This window comes from Halichoerus grypus, chromosome 9, assembly GCF_964656455.1.
Source record: "Halichoerus grypus chromosome 9, mHalGry1.hap1.1, whole genome shotgun sequence".
Taxonomy (NCBI): Eukaryota; Metazoa; Chordata; class Mammalia; order Carnivora; family Phocidae; genus Halichoerus; species Halichoerus grypus.
Genome location: NC_135720.1, coordinates 108,481,046 through 108,502,067, shown reverse-complemented (window position 1 = coordinate 108,502,067; position 21,022 = coordinate 108,481,046).

The following is a 21,022-nucleotide window of genomic DNA, read 5'->3' as shown; positions in this document are numbered from 1 at the left end:
ACAATGTTCATCTTATCCACTTTTCCACTCCGTGCCTCTAGGAGAGAAGAGCCTGCAGAAAATTCAACATCTCCCCTTCACCTATCCTGAGATGTGTTTTCTTTGGGGGAGGAAGTTTAGAAGGCCACATTTAAATCTAGGGAGAGAACTCAGTGAGAGGAATCATGATCATGATGGCTTCTATTCCTATTTAATCATTTCATTACTAATTAATGGGGTCATTACTACATTTGGAAGGGAAAGAACTATGATTAAAGGTTAATGCTGTTGCTGCATGCATCACACCTCAAATTATGTTATAAAAATGTCCAGAGTATTTAATTGAACCTATAAGTAACAATGTAATTACACTTAATAATGTATGTGCATCTGTATTTATTTGTGCCTCTCTGAGGTGCAGAGAGCCCCACATGGGTGGGTTAGAAAAGATCATGGTGACTCACTGCAACCACTTGTTCGTCTCCCTAGTCCTATCAGCTCCCACCCTGGCCTCCCAAGGCAGGAATGATAGGTGACCTGCCCACAAGAAATTCACCCCCTGCCCCTCCTCATTTCTCAAGGGGACAAGGTCTAATGTCAATGTTTCCAACAAGGAGGTGAGGTGAGGAGAGAGAGGGGCAGAGAACACAATAGCTGTTTGAACCCTGGGCACTTTACAGTCTTGCCAATGGGTCATGATGCTTCAAACCTATGCATCTTAGTCCCTCAGGGTTGCTATAACAAAAATTCCACATCCTGGGTGGCTTATAAACAACAAACATTTATTTCTCGCAGTTGTGGAGGCCAGAAGTCTAAGATCAAGATGCCGACAGGATTCAGGGTCTGGTGAGAGTTTCCTGGTGCACAGATGACCATTTTCTTGCTGTGGCCTCCCATGGTGGAAGGGATGAGGGGGCTCTCAGGAGATTCTTTTATAAAAGCACCAATCCCGTTCATGAGGGCTCTGCACTCACAACCTAATCACCTCCCAAAAGTCCTACTTCCCGATACCATCACATTGGGGCTTAGGGCTCCACATGTGAACTTTGAGGGGACAAAACCTCCAGTCTATAGCACTATATTACTCTTTCATAACCCCATCCTTTGAAATACATTTTTCTCCTCTTGGAAGTTCTCCTCTTTTTTACAAAGTATGGTGCATACAGACCATTGGCCCTTAGCATTCATTCTCAACTTGTAGTGTTTTCCTTTACTGCAAGGGCTAGAAATCTTAGAACTACTTTTCCTAGACTCCCTTGCAGCTAGGATTCTGGATGCAAATTTGGTCCCCACATCCTGTGCCACACACACACATTAGATGCATTCTTGTAAGGTTTGGAATGTGGCAATGAGACAGAGGCATTTTATGGCTGCTTTGGCTGTTTCAAATGGCAAGCAACTTTATAGAGATGTGAGCATTGTTGTACCAGTATTCCTCACCCTAGGGATGGTGCAACAAAGACCCAAAGGAGTTTAAAAACTTTATGAAGTAGAGTCACCACATCAGCACTAGGATGCTCACCTCCATGCTTATGTGAAACACAATTAAGATTCCATCTTGTTTATGCCAGTTATTTAGGGTTGTTCTGTCACTTTCATCAGAACCTTATCCTAATAGGTATACCCACACTAAAGTTTTCTATTCTTTTTCTAGCCAGTGCCCAAATCCTGCAGAATATTTAACTCTGTCTGCTTAGCATTTAACTCTCACCCATAGCTTAGTCATATACAAACTCAGAAATGATACTGGAATTTCCTTCAGTGGTTGATTGCAATAATAGCCCCAAGTCTTCATCCTTTGCCAGGGAGCATTGTGGGGATCTCCCTCCACGGGCAGGATAATCTGATCCACCCCTTGACTCTGGGATTGGCCATGTGGCATGGCTTGGCCTAGAGCATGAGGCATAAGGGATGGTGTGCCAGATCCAAGCCTAGGCCCTAAGAATCCTATGTATTTCCACATACATTCTTGAGCCTTTGAGAACATGCCCAGGCAAGCCTGCTGGTTCTAGGAAGGAGGATGAGAAATACATGGAGCAGAGCTGAGTCAGCTGAGCCTAGACTAACTGACCACCAGCTGACTCCCAGACACGTGAAAAGCAGCCCACCCACAGCTGACCCCATTTATTACATAAGCAATAGATGCTTATAGGTGTATGCCACTAAGTTTCTGAGGTTGTTTTTTATATAGCATTAAGCAATGGAAAACTGGTACATTTGTTTCCTCATGATCAATAAGAATAATCTGTGGGTATTGAGCTCTAAAATATCTTGTTTAAAAGAAAACACATACTTGGGATTTTGTTTGTTTGTTTTATATTTATTTTTTTGTTTTGTTTTGTTTGTTTTTTAATTTAATTTTATTATGTTATGTTTGTCACCATACAATACATTATTAGCTTTTGATGTAGTGATCCATGATTCATTGTTTTCATATAACACCCAGTGCTCCATGCAATACATGCCCTCCTTAATACCCATCACTGGGCTAACCCATCCCCTCACCTCCCTCCCCTCTAAAACCCTCAGTTTGCTTCCTGGAGTCCATAGTCTTTCGTGGTTAGTCTCCCCCTCCAATTCCCCCCCTCTTCATTTTCCCCTTCCTTCTCCTAATGTCCTCCATGCTATTCCTTATGTTCCACAAATAAGTGAAACCATATAATAATTGACTTTCTCTGCTTGACTTATTTCACTTAGCATAATCTCCTCCAGTCCCATCCATGTTGATGTACAAGTTTGGTATTCATCCTTTCTGATGGCTGAGGAAGACATACAAATGGCTAACAGACACACGAAAAAGTGTTCGTCATTAGCCATCAAGGAAAAATTCAAATCAAAACCACATTGAGATATCACCTTACACCTGTTAGAATGGCAAAAATTAGCAAGACAGGAAACAACAAGTGTTGATGAGGATGTGGAGAAAGGGGAACCCTCTTGCACTGTTGGTGGGAATGCAAATTGGTACAGCCACTTTGGAAAACAGTGTGGAGGTTTCTCAAAAAATTAAAACATACTTGGGATTTAAGTAACCTGCATTCTGGTTGTAATACCTTCTACCGATGTGTGACTCAGACAAGTCATTTATTTTCTGTGTCACTTCTCAAATGACAGCTAATAAAAAAATGTTCTACCAATTTCACAAGGTTGTTGTAAAGATCAACTTTTCAAGAGTATCTTTCAAAAGCTGAAAAACCTTTGAAATTATAAATCATTAGTAGTTCCATACAGTTTCCTATCTTAAATCAGATTGTTTTCTTTTTTTTGATTTTTTTATTATGTTATGTTAATCACCATACATTACATCATTAGTTTTTGATGTAGTGTTCCATGATTCATTGTTTGCATATAACACCCAGGGCTCCATGCAGAACATGCCCTCCTTAATACCCATCACCAGGCTAACCCATTCCCCCACCCCCCTCCCCTCTAGAACCCTGTTTGTTTTTCAGAGTCCAGTTTCTCATGGTTCGTCTCCCCCTCCGATTCCCCCCCCCTTCATTCTTCCGCTCCTGCTATCTTCTTCTTTTTTTTTTTTTTTCTTAACATATAATGTATTACTTGTTTCAGAGGTACAGGTCTGTGATTCAACAGTCTTACACAATTCACAGCACTCACCATAGCACATACCCTCCCTAATGTCTATCCCCCAGGCACCCCATCCCTCCCACCCCCACCACTCCAGCAACCCTCAGTTTGTTTCCTGAGATTAAGAATTCCTCATATCAGTGAGGTCATATGATACATGTCTTTCTCTGATTGACTTATTTCACTCAGCATAATACCCTCCAGTTCCATCATAAAAGCCATCTATGAAAAACCCACAGTGAATATCATTCTCAATGGGGAAAAACTGAGAACTTTCCCCCTAAGGTCAGGAACACGGCAGGGATGTCCACTATCACCACTGCTATTCAACATAGTATTAGAAGTCCTAGCCACAGAAGACATGAACAGACATGAAACATTTTTCCAAAGAAGACATCCAAATGGCCAACAGACACATGAAAAAGTGCTCAACATCACTCGGTATCAGGGAAATCCAAATCAAAACCTCAATGAGATATCACTTCACACCAGTCAGAATGGCTAAAATTAACAGGTCAGGAAATGACAGATGTTGGCGGGGATGCGGAGAAAGGGGAACCCTCCTACACTGTTGGTGGGAATGCAAGCTGGTGCAGCCACTCTGGAAAACAGTATGGAGGTTCCTCAAAAGGTTGAAAATAGAGCTACCACCATACGATCCAGCAATTGCACTACTGGGTATTTACCCCAAAGATAGAAATGTAGGGATCCGAAGGGGTATGTGCACCCCGATGTTTATAGCAGCAATGTCCACAATAGCCAAACTGTGGAAAGAGCGAAGATGTCCATCGACAGATGAATGGATAAAGAAGAGGTGGTATATATATACAATGGAATATTATGCAGCCATCAAAAGGAATAAAATCTTGCCATTTGCAACGACGTGGATGGAACTGGAGGGTGTTATGCTGAGCGAAATAAGTCAATCAGAGAAAGACATGTATCATATGACCTCACTGATGTGAGGAATTCTTAATCTCAGGAAACAAACTGAGGGTTGCTGGAGTGGTGGGGGGTGGGAGGGATGGGGCGGCTGGGGGATGGACACTGGGGAGGGTATGTGCTATGGTGAGTGCTGTGAATTGTACAAGACTGTTGAATCACAGATCTGTACCTCTGAAACAAATAATACATTATATGTTAAAAAGAAGAAGAAGAAGAAGAAGGAGAAGAAGATAGCAGGAGGGGAAGAATGAAACGGGGGAAATCGGAGGGGGAGATGAACCATGAGAGATGATGGACTCTGAAAAACAAACTGAGGGTTCTAGAGGGGAGGGGGGTGGGAGGATAGGTTAGTCTGGTGATGGGTATTAAAGAGGGCACGTTCTGCATAGAGCCCTGGGTGTTATACACAAATAATGAATCATGGAACACTACATCAAAAACTAATGATGTAATGTATGGTGAATAACATAACATAATAAAAAATATATATATAAGGAGAAGTCCTAGCCACAGCAATCAGACAACAAAAACAAATAAAAGGCATCCAAATTGACAAAGAAGAAGTCAAATTCTCACTCTTTGCAGATGATATGATACTTTATGTGGAAAACCCCAAAGACTCCACCCCAAAACTGCTAGAACTCATACAGGAATTCAGTAAAGTGGCAGGATATAAAATCAATGCACAAAAATCAGTGGCATTCCTATACGCCAACAAGACAGAAGAAAGAGAAATTAAGGAGTCAATCCCATTTACAATTGCACCCAAAACCGTAAGACATCTAGGAATAAATCTAACCAAAGAGGCAAAGGATCTGTACTCAGAAAACTATAAGATACTCATGAAACAAATTGAGGAAGACACAAAGCAATGGAAAAATGTTCCATGCTCATGGATTGGAAGAACAAATATTGTGAAAATGTCTATGCTACCTAGAGCAATCTACACATTCAATGCAATCCCTATCAAAATACCATCCACTTTTTTCAAAGAAATGGAACAAATAATCCTAAAATTTGTATGGAAACAGAAAAGACCCCGAATAGCCAGAGGAATGTTGAAAAAGAAAAGCAAAGCTGGCAGCATCACAATCCCAGACTTCCAGCTCTATTACAAGCTGTAATCATCAAGAGGGTATGGTACTGGCACAAAAACAGACACATAGATAAATCAGATTGTTTTCTAAGACAGCTGATCTTGGATGAGTCAGTTTTTCATTTTTTAATAGACTTTAGCATATAATTCTGAGAGCCAGAATCCTTTCCTCCACTGGCTACCCTTTGCCACTATCTATATGTGTCTCCACACATAATTCTAGATTTAGCCAGGAATGATTTCCCCTTATAGAACCAAGTAGCCTTCTTCACTGGCACGTATGCTACTCTTTATTTGAAGTGTGGATAACCTGCCTGGTTTCACAGTCAGTCTCATTGTTCAACAATTCCCAGGGTCCTCTGTGGTGGCATAGCCACCCTCTCTAGGTCTCTGGTACCACATCCCTTTGTAATGAGCACTTACGCATTTTGGCCAACAATTCTCCAATTTCACCCTTGAGTTCCTCCAGTACTCTTGGGCAAGTGCCATCTGGTCCTAGTGATTTATCTACATTTAGTTTGTCAATTAGGTATAAAATCACTTGCACATTTACTGCTCTTTGATTTGGTATCTCTGCCCTGTCAGTCCCAAAAGACAGTCTGGAAATGAGAATTTTACAGAATCACATAGAATCAGGGAAACTCAGAATTGGGAGGGCCCTTCGAGATCCTTTTTGAGGGAACTCCATCCATCCATTCATTCAGATGAATAAGTAAATATTTATTCTAGAAACAATAACTGAGTGCCTACCATGTGCCATGCTGGGTAGTGGGATAAAGCAGTAGGCAAGGCAGACTAAAATTACCCCTGGTGATGCTGACAGCATTGGTTAGTGGCTAAGCTGGGACAGGAACAGAAACCCTCTGTCCCTTGCCATTCTGCCTCTCATTTCCCCGTGTTAAGATAGGAAGAGGGAGGAGCAAGATGGCGGAGGAGTAGGAGACTTGGATTTCGTCTGGTCTCAGGAATTCAGCTGGATAGGGATCAAACCATTCTGAACACCTACAAACTCAACAGGAGATTGAAGAAAAGAATAGCAACAACTCTGAACAGAAAAGCAACCACTTTCTGGAAGGTAGGACGTGTGGAGAAGTGAATCCGAGGCAATATTCGGGAGGATAGACGGCGGGGTAGGGGCCTCCGTTGGCTGCTTCTGGCAAGTGATAGAGCCGCGGAGCACAAAATCGGAAATTTTAGGAGTCTGCTACGCTGAGGGACGTCACTCCGGTGTTTAAGCAGGGGGTGGAACCCTTGCGGGGCAGTGTGGTCTCAGGACCCTCGGGGTCACAGAAAAACTGGGGGTGCCTGAGTGCGGCAGAACTCCCAGGTATCAGAGCGGGGAAGCCGGCTGCAGAGATGGAGCCGAGGCGCGGGCTCTCAGCTCGGGGTTGCCATAAACCGTGATCCGCGGCACAGTCGGGCCACTGCTCCTCCAGCAGGGACCCAACAAGCAGCAGATCCGGGGAGACTCACCTTCTTCCCCCCGGGAGGAGAGGTGCGGGAGCGCACTGCAGGGATCTGCTGGGTTTGGAGACTCCACATGGGGTCGGGTGCCAGAGATAGAAACGCGTGGTCACAGGCCAGGTGAGCACGGAGTGCGGCCGGAGACCGGGGAGACGGGAGTGACTGACGGCTTTTCTCTGGGGGCTCACTGAGGAGCGGGGCCCCGAGTTCTCGGCTTCTATGGGGCAGAGATTGGGAGGCTGCCATTTTCACTCTCGGCCTCCAAAGCTGTAGGGAAAGCTTGCAGGGAACAAAAGCTCCGGAGAGCAAACCCGAGCAGATTACTTAGCCGGGACCGGGCAAGGGCGGGGCAATTCCGCCTCCGGCAAAGACATTTGGGAACCACGGCAACAGGCCCCTCCCCCAGAAGATCAGCGAGAACAGCCAGTCAAGACCAAGTTTACCAATCAATGAGAATGGCAGAACTCCAGCGCTAGGGGAATACTGCACATAGAATCCATGGCTTTTTTGCCATGATTCTGTAGTCTTTCAAAGTTAATTTTTTTTAACTTTTTTTTTTTTGAATTTTTCTTTTTCCCTTTTTCAACCAACATCTTATCAATCTCTTTTTTAAAAAACATTTTTATTTTTCATTTTTAGAGTCATATTCTATCCCTTCATAGTAGTTACCCGTATTTTTGGCATATATATATGAGTTGTTCTCTGTTTAAAATTCTGAGATAGTTTCTTCTAACAGATAAAAATATATCCTAAATCTCTAGTGTATGGTTTTTTCCTACTCCCCTGCCTGATCACATTCTCTCCCTTTTTTTTTCTTTTTTTTTTAAATCCTCTTCTTTCTTTTTTCAAACAACTTCTTATCAATTCCTTTTATAAAATTTTTTATAATTTCCATCTTTACAGTCATATTCCATCCCTTCATCATATCAACCCTTATTTTTGTACATATATAAGTTTTTCTTTCTTTAAAATTTTGGGAGGCTCTTTCTTCTAACAGACCAAAATACACCCAAAATTTAGTGTGTGGCACTGATCTATATACCAGCCTGAACATATTTGATCATATTCTGGTTTTTTTCGTTTTGTTCTGTTTTTGTTTGTTTTTATCTTTATCTTTTTCTTTTTCTTTTTTTTCTTTTTCTTTTTTCTCTCTTTCCCTTCTCTTCCCACTGCTTCAGGTCTTTTCTGATTTGTTTAGAGTATATTTTCTGGGGGACGTTGTTACCCTGTTAGCATTTTGTTCTCTCATTAATCTATTCTCCTCTGCACAAAATGACAAGATGGAAAAAATCACCTCAACAAAAAGAACAAGAGGTAGTACCGACTGCCAGGGACCTACTCAATATGGACATTAGTACGATGTCAGATCTAGAGTTCAGAATCCTCACTTTAAAGATATTAGCTGGGCTTGAAAAAAGCATGGAAGTTATTAGACAAACCCTTTCTGGAGAAGTAAAAGAACTAAAATATAACCAAGTCGAAATCAAAAAGGCTATTAATGAGGTGCAATCAAACATGGGGGCGCTAACTGCTAGGATAAATGAAGCAGAAAAAAGAATCAGTGACATAGAAGACCAAATGATGGAAAATAAAGAAGCTGAGAAAAAGAGAGATCAACAACTACTGGATCACGAGGGCAGAATTCGAGAGATAAGCGATACCATAAGACGAAACAACATTAGAATAATTGGGATCCAAGAAGAAGAAGAAAGAGAGAGAGGGGCAGAAGGTATAATGGAGCAAATTATAACAGAGAACTTCCCTAATTTGGGGAAGGAAACAGGCATCAAAATCCAGGAGGCACAGAGAACCCCTCTCAAAATCAATAAAAATAGGTCAACGCCCCGACTCTAATAGTAAAACTTACGAGTCTCAGAGACAAAGAGAAAATCCTGAAAGCAGCTCAGGAAAACAGATAGGTAAGCTACAATGGTAGAAACATTAGATTGGCAACAGACCTATCCACAGAGACCTGGCAGGCCAGAAAGGACTGGCAGGACATATTCAGAGCACTAAATGAGAAAAATATGCAGCCAAGAATACTATATCCAGCTAGGCTGTCACTGAAAATAAAAGGAGAGATAAAAAGCTTCCAGGACAAACAAAAACTAAAGGAATTTGCAAACACGAAACCAGCCCTACAAGAAATACTGAAAGGGGTCCTCTAAGCAAAGAGAGAGCCCAAAAGCAACATAGACCAGAAAGGAACACAGACAATATACAGTAACAGTCACCTTACAGGCAATACAATGGCACTAAATTCCTATCTTTCAATAGTTACCCTGAATGTAAATGGGCTAAATGCACCAATCAAAAGACACAGGCTATCAGATTGGATTAAAAAACAAGACCCATTGATATGCTGTCTGCAAGAGACTCATTTTAGACCCAAAGACACCCCCAGATTGAAAGTGAGGGGGTGGAAAACCATTTACCATGCTAACGGACACCAAAAGAAAGCTGGGGTGGCAATCCTTATATCAGACAAATTAGATTTTAAACCAAAGACTGTACTAAGAGATGAGGAAGGACACTATATCCTACTTAAAGGGTCTATCCAACAAGAAGATCTAACAATTGTAAATATCTATGCCCCTAACGTGGGAGCAGCCAATTATATAAGGCAATTAATAACAAAAGCAAAGAAACACATTGACAACAATACAGTAATAGTGGGGGACTTTAACACCCCCCAAACTGAAATGGACAGATCATCTAAGCAAAAGATCAACAAGGAAATAAAGACTTTAAATGACACACTGGACCAAATGGACTTCACAGACATATTCAGAACATTCTATCCCAAAGCAACGGAATACACATTCTTCTCTACTGCACATGGAACATTCTCCAGAATTGATCACATCCTAGGTCATAAATCAGATCTCAACTGGTACCAAAAGATTGGGATCATTCCCTGTCTATTTTCAGACCACAATGCTTTGAAACTAGAACTCAATCACAAGAGGAAAGTCAGAAAGAACTCAAATACATGGAGGCTAAAGAGCATCCTACTAAAGAATGAATGGGTCAACCAGGAAATTAAAGAAGAATTAAAAAAATTCATGGAAACCAATGAAAATGAAAACACAACTATTCAAAATCTTTGGGATGCAGCAAAGGCAGTCCTAAGAGGCAAGTATATAGCAATACAAGCCTTTCTCAAGAAACAAGAAAGGTCTCAAGTACACAACCTAACCCTACACCTAAAAGAGCTGGAGAAAGAACAGCAAATAAAGCCTAAACCCAGCAGGAGAAGAGAAATAATAAAGAGCAGAGCAGAAATCAATGAAATAGACACCAAAAGAACAGTAGAACAGATCAACGAAACTAGGAGCTGGTTCTTTGAAAGAATTAATAAGATTGATAACCCCCTGGCCAGACTTATCAAAAAGAAAAGAGAAATGACCCAAATCAACAAAATCATGACTGAAAGAGGAGAGATCACAACCAACACCAAAGAAATACAAACAATTATAAGAACATATTATGAGCAACTCTATGCCAGCAAATTAGATAACCTGGAAGAAATGGATGCATTCCTAGAGATGTATCAACTACCAAAACTGAACCAGGAAGGAATAGAAAACCTGAACAGACCTATAACCGCTAAGGAAATTGAAGCAGTCATCAAAAATCTCCCAAAAAACAAAAGCCCAGGACCAGATGGCTTCCCAGGGGAATTCTACCAAACATTTCAAGAAGAATTAATACCTATTCTTCTGAAACTGTTCCAAAAAATAGAAATGGAAGGAAAACTTCCAAACAATTTTATGAGGCCACCATTACCTTGATCCCAAAACCAGACAAAGACCCCATCAAAAAGGAGAATTACAGACCAATATCCCTGATGAACACAGATGCAAAAATTCTCACCAAAATTCTAGCCAATAGGATCCAACAGTACATTAAAAGGATTATTCACCACGACCAAGTGGGATTTATCCCTGTGTTGCAAGGTTGGTTCAACATCCGCAAATCAATCAACGTGATACAATACATTAACAAAAGAAAGAACAAGAATCATATGATCCTCTCAATAGATGCAGAAAAAGCATTTGACAAAGTACAGCATCCTTTCTTGATCAAAACTCTTCAGAGTATAGGCATAGAGGGTACACACCTCAATATCATAAAAGACATCTATGAAAAACCTACAGTGAATATCATTCTCAATGGGGAAAAACTGAGAGCTTTCCCCCTAAGGTCAGGAATGCGGCAGGGATGTCCGCTGTCACCACTGCTATTCAACATAGTATTGGAAGTCCTAGCCACAGCAATCAGACAACAAAAAGAAATCAAAGGCATCCAAATCGGCAAGGAAGAAGTCAAACTCTCACTCTTTGCAGATGATATGATACTTTATGTGGAAAATCCCAAAGACTCCACCCCAAAACTGCTAGAACTCATACAGGAATTCAGTAAAGTGGCAGGATAGACAATCAATGCACAGAAATCAGTGGCATTCCTATACGCCAACAACAAGACAGAAGAAAGAGAAATTAAGGAGTCGATCCCATTTACAATTGCACCCAAAACCATAAGATACCTAGGAATAAATCTAACCAAAGAGGCAAAGGATCTGTACTCAGAAAACTATAAAATACTCATGAAACAAATTGAGGAAGACACAAAGAAATGGAAAAACATTCCATGCTCATGGATTGGAAGAACAAATATTGTGAAGATGTCTATGCTACCTAGAGCAATCTACACATTCAATGCAATCCCCATCAAAATACCATCCACTTTTTTCAAAGAAATGGAACAAATAATCCTAAAATTTGTATGGAACCAGAAAAGACCCCGCATAGCCAGAGGAATGTTGAAAAAGAAAAGCAAAGCTGGTGGCATCACAATTCCAGACTTCCAGCTCTATTACAAAGCTGTCATCATCAAACAGTATGGTACTGGCACAAAAACAGACACATAGATCAATGGAACAGAATAGAGAGCCCAGAAATGGACCCTCAACGCTATGGTCAACTAATCTTTGACAAAGCAGGAAAGAATGTCCAATGGAAAAAAGACAGGCTCTTCAACAAATGGTGTTGGGAAAATTGGACAGCCACATGCAGAAGAATGAAACTGGACCATTTCCTTTGACCACACACAAAAATAGACTCAAAATGGTCGAAAGACCTAAATGTGAGACAGGAGTCCATCAAAATCCTAAAGGAGAACACAGGCAGCAACCTCTTCGACCTCAGCCGCAGCAACTTCTTCCTAGAAACATCGCCAAAGGCCAGGGAAGCAAGGGCAAAAATGAACTCTTGGGACTTCATCAAGATAAAAAGCTTTTGCAAAGCAAAGGAAACAGTCAACAAAACCAAAAGACAACCGACAGAATGGGAGAAGATATTTGCAAATGACGTATCAGATAAAGGGCTAGTATCCAAAATCTTTAAAGAACTTATCAAACTCAACACACAAAGAACAAAGCATCCAATGAAGAAATGGGCAGAAGACATGAACAGACATTTTTCCAAAGAAAACATCCAAATGGCCAACAGACACATGAAAAAGTGCTCAACATCGCTTGGCATCAGGGAAATCCAAATCAAAACCTCAATGAGATACCACCTCACACCAGTCAGAATGGCTAAAATTAACAAGTCAGGAAATGACAGATGTTGGCGGGGATGCGGAGAAAGGGGAACCCTCCTATACTGTTGGTGGGAATGCAAGCTGGTGTAGCCACTCTGGAAAACAGTATGGAGGTTCCTCAAAAAGTTGAAGATAGAGCTACCATACGATCCAGCAACTGCACTACTGGGTATTTACCCCAAAAATACACAAATAGGGATCTGAAAGGGTACGTGCACCCCGATGTTTATAGCAGCAATGTCCACAATAGCCAAACTGTGGAAAGAGCCAAGATGTTCATCGACAGATGAATGGATAAAGAAGAGGTGGTATATATATACAATGGAATATTATGCAGCCATCAAAAGGAATGAGATCTTGCCATTTGCAATGGTGTGGATGGAACTGGAGGGTATTATGCTGAGCGAAATTAGTCAAACAGAGAAAGACATGTATCATATGACCTCACTGATATGAGGAATTCTTAATCTCAGGAAACAAACTGAGGGTTGCTGGAGTGGGGGGTGGGGTGGGAGGGATGGGGTGACTGGGTGATAGACACTGGGGAGGGTATGTGCTCTGGTAAGCGCTGTGAATTGTGCGAGACTGTTGAATCTCAGATCTGTACCTCTGAAACAAATAATGCAATATATGTTAAGAAAGAAAAAAGAAGAAGATAGCAGGAGGGGAAGAATGAAGGGGGGGATTTCGGAGGGGGAGACGAACCATGAGAGACGATGGACTCTGAAAAACAAACTGAGGGTTCTAGAGGGGAGGGGGGTGGGAGGATGGGTTAGCCTGGTGATGGGTATTAAAGAGGGCACGTTCTGCATGGAGCACTGGGTGTTATGCACAAACAATGAATCATGGAACACTGCATCTAAAACTAATGATGTAATGTATGGGGATTAACATAACACTAAAAAAATTTAAAAAACAAAACAAAACAAAAAAAGGTAGGAAGAGGGACACAGGAGGAAAAATGGAGCTCAGAGTCAGTTCCCAAAGGGACTGTAACACTTACAAGATGAAGAGAGAACTGGTGGCATTTTTGTAGCCTTAGTTATGCAGGCCCTGGGGGAATGGAGCCAGGAATTTGGGGGCAGGGAGGAGGCAGACAAGGAAGGAAGCCAGGGGAGAAGGACATTGAGATATCATGTAGAGCGATGCTATGAATTGTAAAGAAACATTTTCCTCTATTTTCTGGACTGCAGGTATTCATAATGGGCTATTTCCCAAGCCCTTCCAGATAGCATTCTAGTAAGAAGAAATTTTATGCCCAGTAGCAGCACTCAGGAGTCCAGTGGCAGAGCGATGAAGACTTAGCTCAAGGCAGAAAGCAAGGATGCAAGTGGAGGAAGTGCAGAATAGAAATCCCATTCTGTTGAACTCTGGGGTTGCTGTGTGACTTGCTTTAGCCATAAAACGTGAGCTAGAGTCTCATGTGTTATAGTACTTCTGAGCAAAAGCTTTAAGAACAAGCTCTTGATCTGCTATTTTTCTTTTCCCTTTTTAAGTCCAATGACATTGGGCTCCTGTCAGCCTGGGTTCTAGAGTAAAGATGCCCTAAAGCAGAGCCATAAATGGACAGTTGGAAGTCCAGAAAATGAGGCAAAACATTTGTTTACAATTCCCACACTGGACATGGAACATGAGTGAGAAATTAACCTCTGTGTAAGCCATTTATTTAGATTTGGGGCTGTTACCATAGCATAATCTAGCCCATCCTAACTGATATGGGGTGGCTATGGGAGCTGGTGAGGCAGGATGTTACTGGAGTCACCCTAAAGAAAGGGGTAAACTGAGGCAAGCCCGCATTACCAGAAATGGAGTTTATTCAGGGATAGCAAGAGAATTGCAATTCAGGAAACAGGCACTCTAGCAAGCCACAAGAAAGTAAGGCTTTTTTTAATTTTTATTTTTTTTAGAGAGACACAGAGAGCAGAGAACGGGGGCAGAGGAAGAGGAAGAGAGAGAATTTCAAGCAGATTCCCTGCTAAGCATGGAGTCTGACACAGGGCTCGATCCCACAACCCTGAGATCATGACCTGAGCCGAAACCAAGAGTTGGATGCTTAACCCACTTAGCCACCCACGTGCCCCAAACAAGTAAGTCTTTTGAGGGTTTGGAGAGGGCTATATTTATAGGCAAGGGGGAAGTCCAGCCAGAATCTAGCAGTTAGTTCATTGGCTTAGGGATGGAGAAAGATTCTTGATGTATGTTTGTTGGTTAAGAGATGAGTCTCCATCTTCTGTAAATCAGGCATTTACGGGAAATCAGACTCTTAAGTTCTTAAGTTCCATTCTTCTGAGGGTGCATGCCTGAGAATCTCCATTTCATAGCCTTTGGTTCCATTTTAAATTGAAATCCTTTCTCACTTTCTCACTGGTGTTGGTAACAAATCAGAAAAGATCAAAGCCAAGAGTTCAGCTATAGAGAGGGATTTTTCCTGGGAGGGAAAAATAATGACAATGAGGTGGAAGGACTAGGGTGCTGGGAGGACTGGGGCACACAGGCCCTTTGAGCCAAAGTAGAAGCTAGACATTGTAATGAGAGGTAGTAGGGCTTACCTGTTGGCAGGATGGGCTCTGGAGCCAAATCCCTCTTTCTCTGCCCCATGGACAAAGACCAACTATTCTGTGTTTCAGTTTCCTCTTCTGCAAAATGGAGGTGATAAAAATAGCACCTACTTATAGGGTTGTTTTGGGGACTAAATGAGTTGCCCACATATAATGAGCTGCCCATGTGTACTTAGAACAGTATCCAACTGTTCTAGTAGTAGTATTCTTAGTAGTGGGAGATGCTTAACGCACATTAGTTGTTAGTACTAGTCTTTGCCATGTTCCCATTTTGCAGATAATAAAATTGAGTTCCAAAGAGGGCCCAAGATTTCCTGAAGATCACAGAACCAGCCAACGGCAGAGAAGTCTTCACTACTAAGGCCAGTAAATGTGCTGGCTCTGCCCGAAATGGGTGTGGAAAGCCAATGACAAGCCTTTAATTTGCTCTTAAGCCAAAACAGTTGTTAGTAAATTAAACATTGATTGTAAAAGGGCCTCCAATTAAGATTCACTAATTATATCACCAGCTCAATTGTCATGCAATTTATATACAATTACCCTAGAACAAATATTTAATTACTTTCCTCTTAATACATTGAACTAATATTGTTCCTCAAGCTGTGGGATAGGAATATGGAAACATTTAATTGACACGGAGACATGAAATCAGAGAATTAATGAGACAACAGCCACATTGTCCTGTCTGTAGTGTGACAGAGGCCTGGAGTACGGAGAAGAAAGGAGATCAGCAGAGGGAGGACCCTTGTATCTGTATCTTTTCTTCTTGTGATTGAGGAGGTGGAAGTAGAGGGAGGATGATATGGAAATATGGCAAGTTCCTGAAGAGAGTTGTCCAGAACCCTCCTGGGGATGTCTGAAGCTGTCATTGCTTGAACCTGCATTGCAGCTTAACTTCTCCCTCCACTCAATCTTCTCCCCCTAAAGTTGTCAATCCTGAAGGCACTCCCTAATACACATCCTGCACACTAAATCACCATGCCCAGTCTGTACCAGAAAACTCCAGCTGCAACAGGAAGCCACTGGATTTTTCTGAGCAGAAAGTGGCACGATGTGAATTTCCATTAATTGGCTGGCTGAAGAGGAGCAAGAGGTAAAGCAGAAACCTCTATTAGGAGCCCACTACTGGGAGTTGTTCAGAGCCTGGGATCCTCTGCTCTAAAGGATAAAGGGAAGGTCACAGCCAGGGGCCCTTGGAGGAGAAGGACTCAGATTCTGGCATGGGGAAGAATTCAGGGGCCGAGGTGTAGGCTGTGGTCATTGCAGGCCACCGTTCCTGCTCTGTCCTTTGTCTGGGATGGGTTCTGTTTGCAAAAGCAAACTGTTCCCCCACAGAGCTGTTCCCTGTGCATTCAGTGGGCCCTGAACCCAGTGGCCCCAGCATCCATGGAATGCTTGTGGGTTTGGTTCAGAGAGGGAACTAGGAAACTTACATTATATAGACAGTTATTTCATAGGCTGATAAAATCATTGTAATAGATTAATAATCTGTAATATAAAACTTAATACTTACTTAAACCTGTCTGTTCAAGAAAAGCTGAGTTTAATTCACAGATTTCTAGCACCGAGATAAAGCAATAAACCCAGGCCTTGAGAAGAGGGGAGGGTCTTGGATGTAAATCTTTTTCCCAAAGTCTTCTGAAACATGGGATTCTGTTCAGCACTGGTTCTGCCTACCAGCCATGAACTTGAGGAAAACTATTTAATCCCTGAATCACTTTCTTCTTCCGTAAAATAAGAATGACTACAATACTGGATAGTCCACCTCACTGAGTTGTGAGTCACACATGAGATACAGGAGTGGCCATAGTGTGTGTGCTATAAAATGAGAGAAAATCCAGCATGGGTATTGTGGTTATCTTCCCTGGGGATAAGTGCTACCAGGGAAAGATCTGAGGTGACCCACATCTTCTCTCAGAAAGACTCTCAGCCAGAGGTGAGAAATTTCACCTCTGAATTCTGGAACCCTTGTTATACATTTCTCTAGCAGCATTTGCCTCTGAGGAATTCTCTCCTTGTGATTTTATTAGACGGAAAGACAGGGAAGGAAAGTTCCAGACACGGAGTGCCCCATGATGTGCCAAGAACTGTGCTGGGAGTTTTAAATCTATTGCATCAGGTAACATCCCCATATTTCTGTTGGGAAAATCTCTGAAAGACAGAAATGGGGGGGAAAAAATGCAACAACAATGAAAAGATGACTTTTGGATGCTCTTCGGACTGCAATCTGCCAGCTTATCTGACTCTGTGGGGTCTGTACATTTCATTGTCTTTGAGCTATTTACAATCTGTATGTCCTAGAAAACTGATAGTAATGTAAATGATCTTGGCCTTAGAAATGCAAATGAGTGTGTTTGGTGGAGATGCAGCTGATTATTACCCAAAGGTTATTGACCAGTTTTGTGGATCTTTGTAAATTTATTTCAGTGTTCCTGATTGCCCATAGACAGGTGTTCCTTGATTTCTCCCTTCAACGAGTTGTCCTATCTTAGTGGTTCCCTCATTAAATAATGAGTTAAATAACATCTTCGACATGTAGTTATTTGATGTTTATATAAGAGTCATAATCTTAACTTTAAAAAAGTATCCTTTAATATTATATATCAGAAAATTGAAAGAAGCCTTGCCCAATGTCACTGGACTATAGATTCTCACAGCTGGGATTTGACCTTGGGTCAGTCTGGTTCCTTCCACTTTATGGAGCAGCTTCAACAGGTCATGTCCTACTGATGCACATATGTGCCTTTTCTCTCCTGATTTTTATTTGTCCTGGAGGACTGAAGATCCTGGACCTAACACTCAGGAGTAATTACTTTTTGAGGGAATGAAGGAGCAGGGTCAGACTGGGTTCTGGGCACTGCAGTTCACAGAATAGTCTGGCGGGTAAGGGACGGACTTGGATGTGAGGATCAGACACACTCTGGAGAAGGGCTTGGGGTGGGGAAGAAAGGGAAGGAGAAATGTCCAGAAACCCAAGCTTGGTCTCTTTCCTTCCCTCTCTTCCTTTACCACCTGCCATATCCAGAATTCTCCCTGTAACTACGGCATCAGGTGAGGGTTAGTGAAATCCCAGCTTCACTCTGAAGGACCTTGGATTTAGTCTTCAAATTTTTCCCATGAAGTGCAATCTCACCGAGCCCCTCTCTCGGTGTCTAGATGAGCCTCCTAACTTCTGGTTTCTCCAAATTCAGCTTCTTCCTTGCTGATCTATCTCACACCACCACTACTGCCAGATTAATGCCCCTGAAAGAACACATGGATGGCCTTCCCTGGCTGGTGTTAGAAATGTCTGGAAAGTATTTGGTGAGGACCGTTGAAGGACACTGCTTCCTCCTTCCCTCCTTCTTTCCTTTTTCATCCCACGAGTATTTTTATTAACTGCTTGACCCCACTGGTTAATGTGATAAAGCATTACTTGGGGGCCCCTAGGGGTCCTTTCTGATTCAGGGGGAAAGACCTTTTAAATAAACTACCATCTAAGACTATTGTAATCTCTACCCTCTCTTGCTTGGTCAGTCTCCAAGAACCTCTCACCTTCTAAGTCCTGTATTTGTCTTAATCTGTCTGCTCAATAAGAAAGTAAGCCCCATGAGGACAGGGATTTATGGGGGTCTTTGTTTGGGTTTTTTGTGGGGTTTTTTGTTAAGTTTTGTTTTGTTCTCTTGTTTGTTTTTGTCCCATCATTGACTGGTACATCATGCATGATCAATAAATATTTGTTGAATGAATGAATAAATGTGCATCTATCAGGGTCATCTTGGCAGCTGGTAAAGTACATCCAATCACTGGCATTTTACTGATGAAGAAATTTGAGGTACAATTTGCCTAAGGGGAATCCACCTAAGAAAATGACAGAGCCCAGATTCTGGTGCAGGACTCCTCAGCCATGACCCCTGTCCATACCAGTCAGGCAAGAGATGCCCATTAAAGCCACACAGCAGGACAGGATGTGAGGGTCACTGGCTGCCACACTGACCAGAGGTGAGCAGGACAGGAGTGTGGGCAGGAGTAGGCAGGGACTGCCTCTGGAGAAGGGACTAGAGCCCAGAAGGGAGTGGACAGGACAAGATAAGCTTAGGGCTGGAATCCGTGAGGTGGGTTAAGGACTCTCAATGAGGCTAGACAAAGAGAGGAAGGAACAAGATGGGAGGTTAGGCGGTGGTTTTTCATTCATTCAGTCAGTCATTCAACATACATTGAGTATCTACTATATTTTAAGTGTACCACTTGGCTTTGAGATACAAAAAAATGATTAAGACAATATTTGCTTTCCAGGAACTTGTGGTCTAAAGAGGGAGAAACGCATATACGAGCAGAAGTTGTGGGAAATATACATCAGAGTTCAGTGGGACACAGAGACAGAAGCCCTGACTCCATGGGGAGGAAGGTACAGAGGGTGGGCTGTGCTGCAGAGATGGCATCACTGGATCGTCTTGCCTTGAGCTGAATTTTGGATGACTGGTGTTTGCCAGGAGCTTGGGCGTGTGGAAGAGAACTCCAGGCAGAGAGAATGCATGGATAGCAATGGAGAGGCAAGATGTAGGCTGGTTGAGGGAGATACCATATGGGGCTGTGGAGGACATGCACAGAGGCCAGGTGAGAAAGGCTGGTGGATGGAGGCCAGGTCATACAGAGGCCCATGTGCCAGGCTCAGGGATACTGGCATTACCCCCTACACCAGGGGTCTGCAAACTTTGTCAAAGGCCAGATGGTAAATAATTGAGGCTTTGAACTCTGCCAAAAGCAGCCATAGATAGTGTGTAAATAAATGGGCATGGCTGTGTTTTCTAGTAAAACTTTACACACACACACACACACACACACACACACACACTGGGCAGCCATGAGCAGTGTTTTGGGAGAGGAAAGGATACAAAGATTTAGGAGGCCAGAATGTGCCAGATATATTAAAGCAGGCAACTTGTCGGGAGCCAGGTGAAACAGCCCAACTACGAATTTGCAAGTCTAAGTAGGATGGCAACAATAGGAAATGAAAAAAAGATGCAGAAACCACTTTGTACAACCAATGAAGGGGCTTGGTAGCTAAAATAATACAGGACATGAAGAGCACAAAAGAGTTAACAGTGGATCCCAGATTTTGAGCATGGGTAGGAGGGAAGAAAGCAGTGACTTTGTGATTTAATTTTAGGCAGTACCCTGCTGCTCTATGACAGAGATGTAGATAAAGATATTCATCAGGAATTGCAAAACAAATCAGAAAAATCGCTTCCATGTTACTGCAAAGGCAGAGATTCTTTTTAGAAGCAAATATTACCTGCAGGTGGAGGGAAAGGGATTGGGGGTGGTGGGCAGGGGGAGAGGCAATGTCTTCCAAATAAGCTTTTTGCTAATTGGAAGGGAAATGGATACATCTGGAAAATTTAAAACTGTTTGCATAAGTGATGCCTGGCTGTTCAGGCCCTGTTTCTCAAACCCCAGGTGTTACATAAGATAATGTTGCTAAAATGTTTGGGACTTAGGGAGAGAGACTGTATAAACATGTGGTTTTACTATAGCTCATAAAAGATGATTGTGTGGAAACCTCAGAAAAATTGAAATTTTGTACAGTATAAATGAATGGCTTCCCTTCTTTTATGGCTGTGCCTCACTCAAGGATTGAAGATGTGATTAGAAATGGGTGTCTAGAGGCCAGGCCAAGGTACTAGGATTTAGCAAGTTGCCTCCATTTGGCTATTGTGTTCTGGGAACTATGGCGTGTAGGTAAAAGAAAGATAGTGTGTAGATACGAGTGGGCATGTGTTTGTGGGTGCTCCGGGCCAGGCGT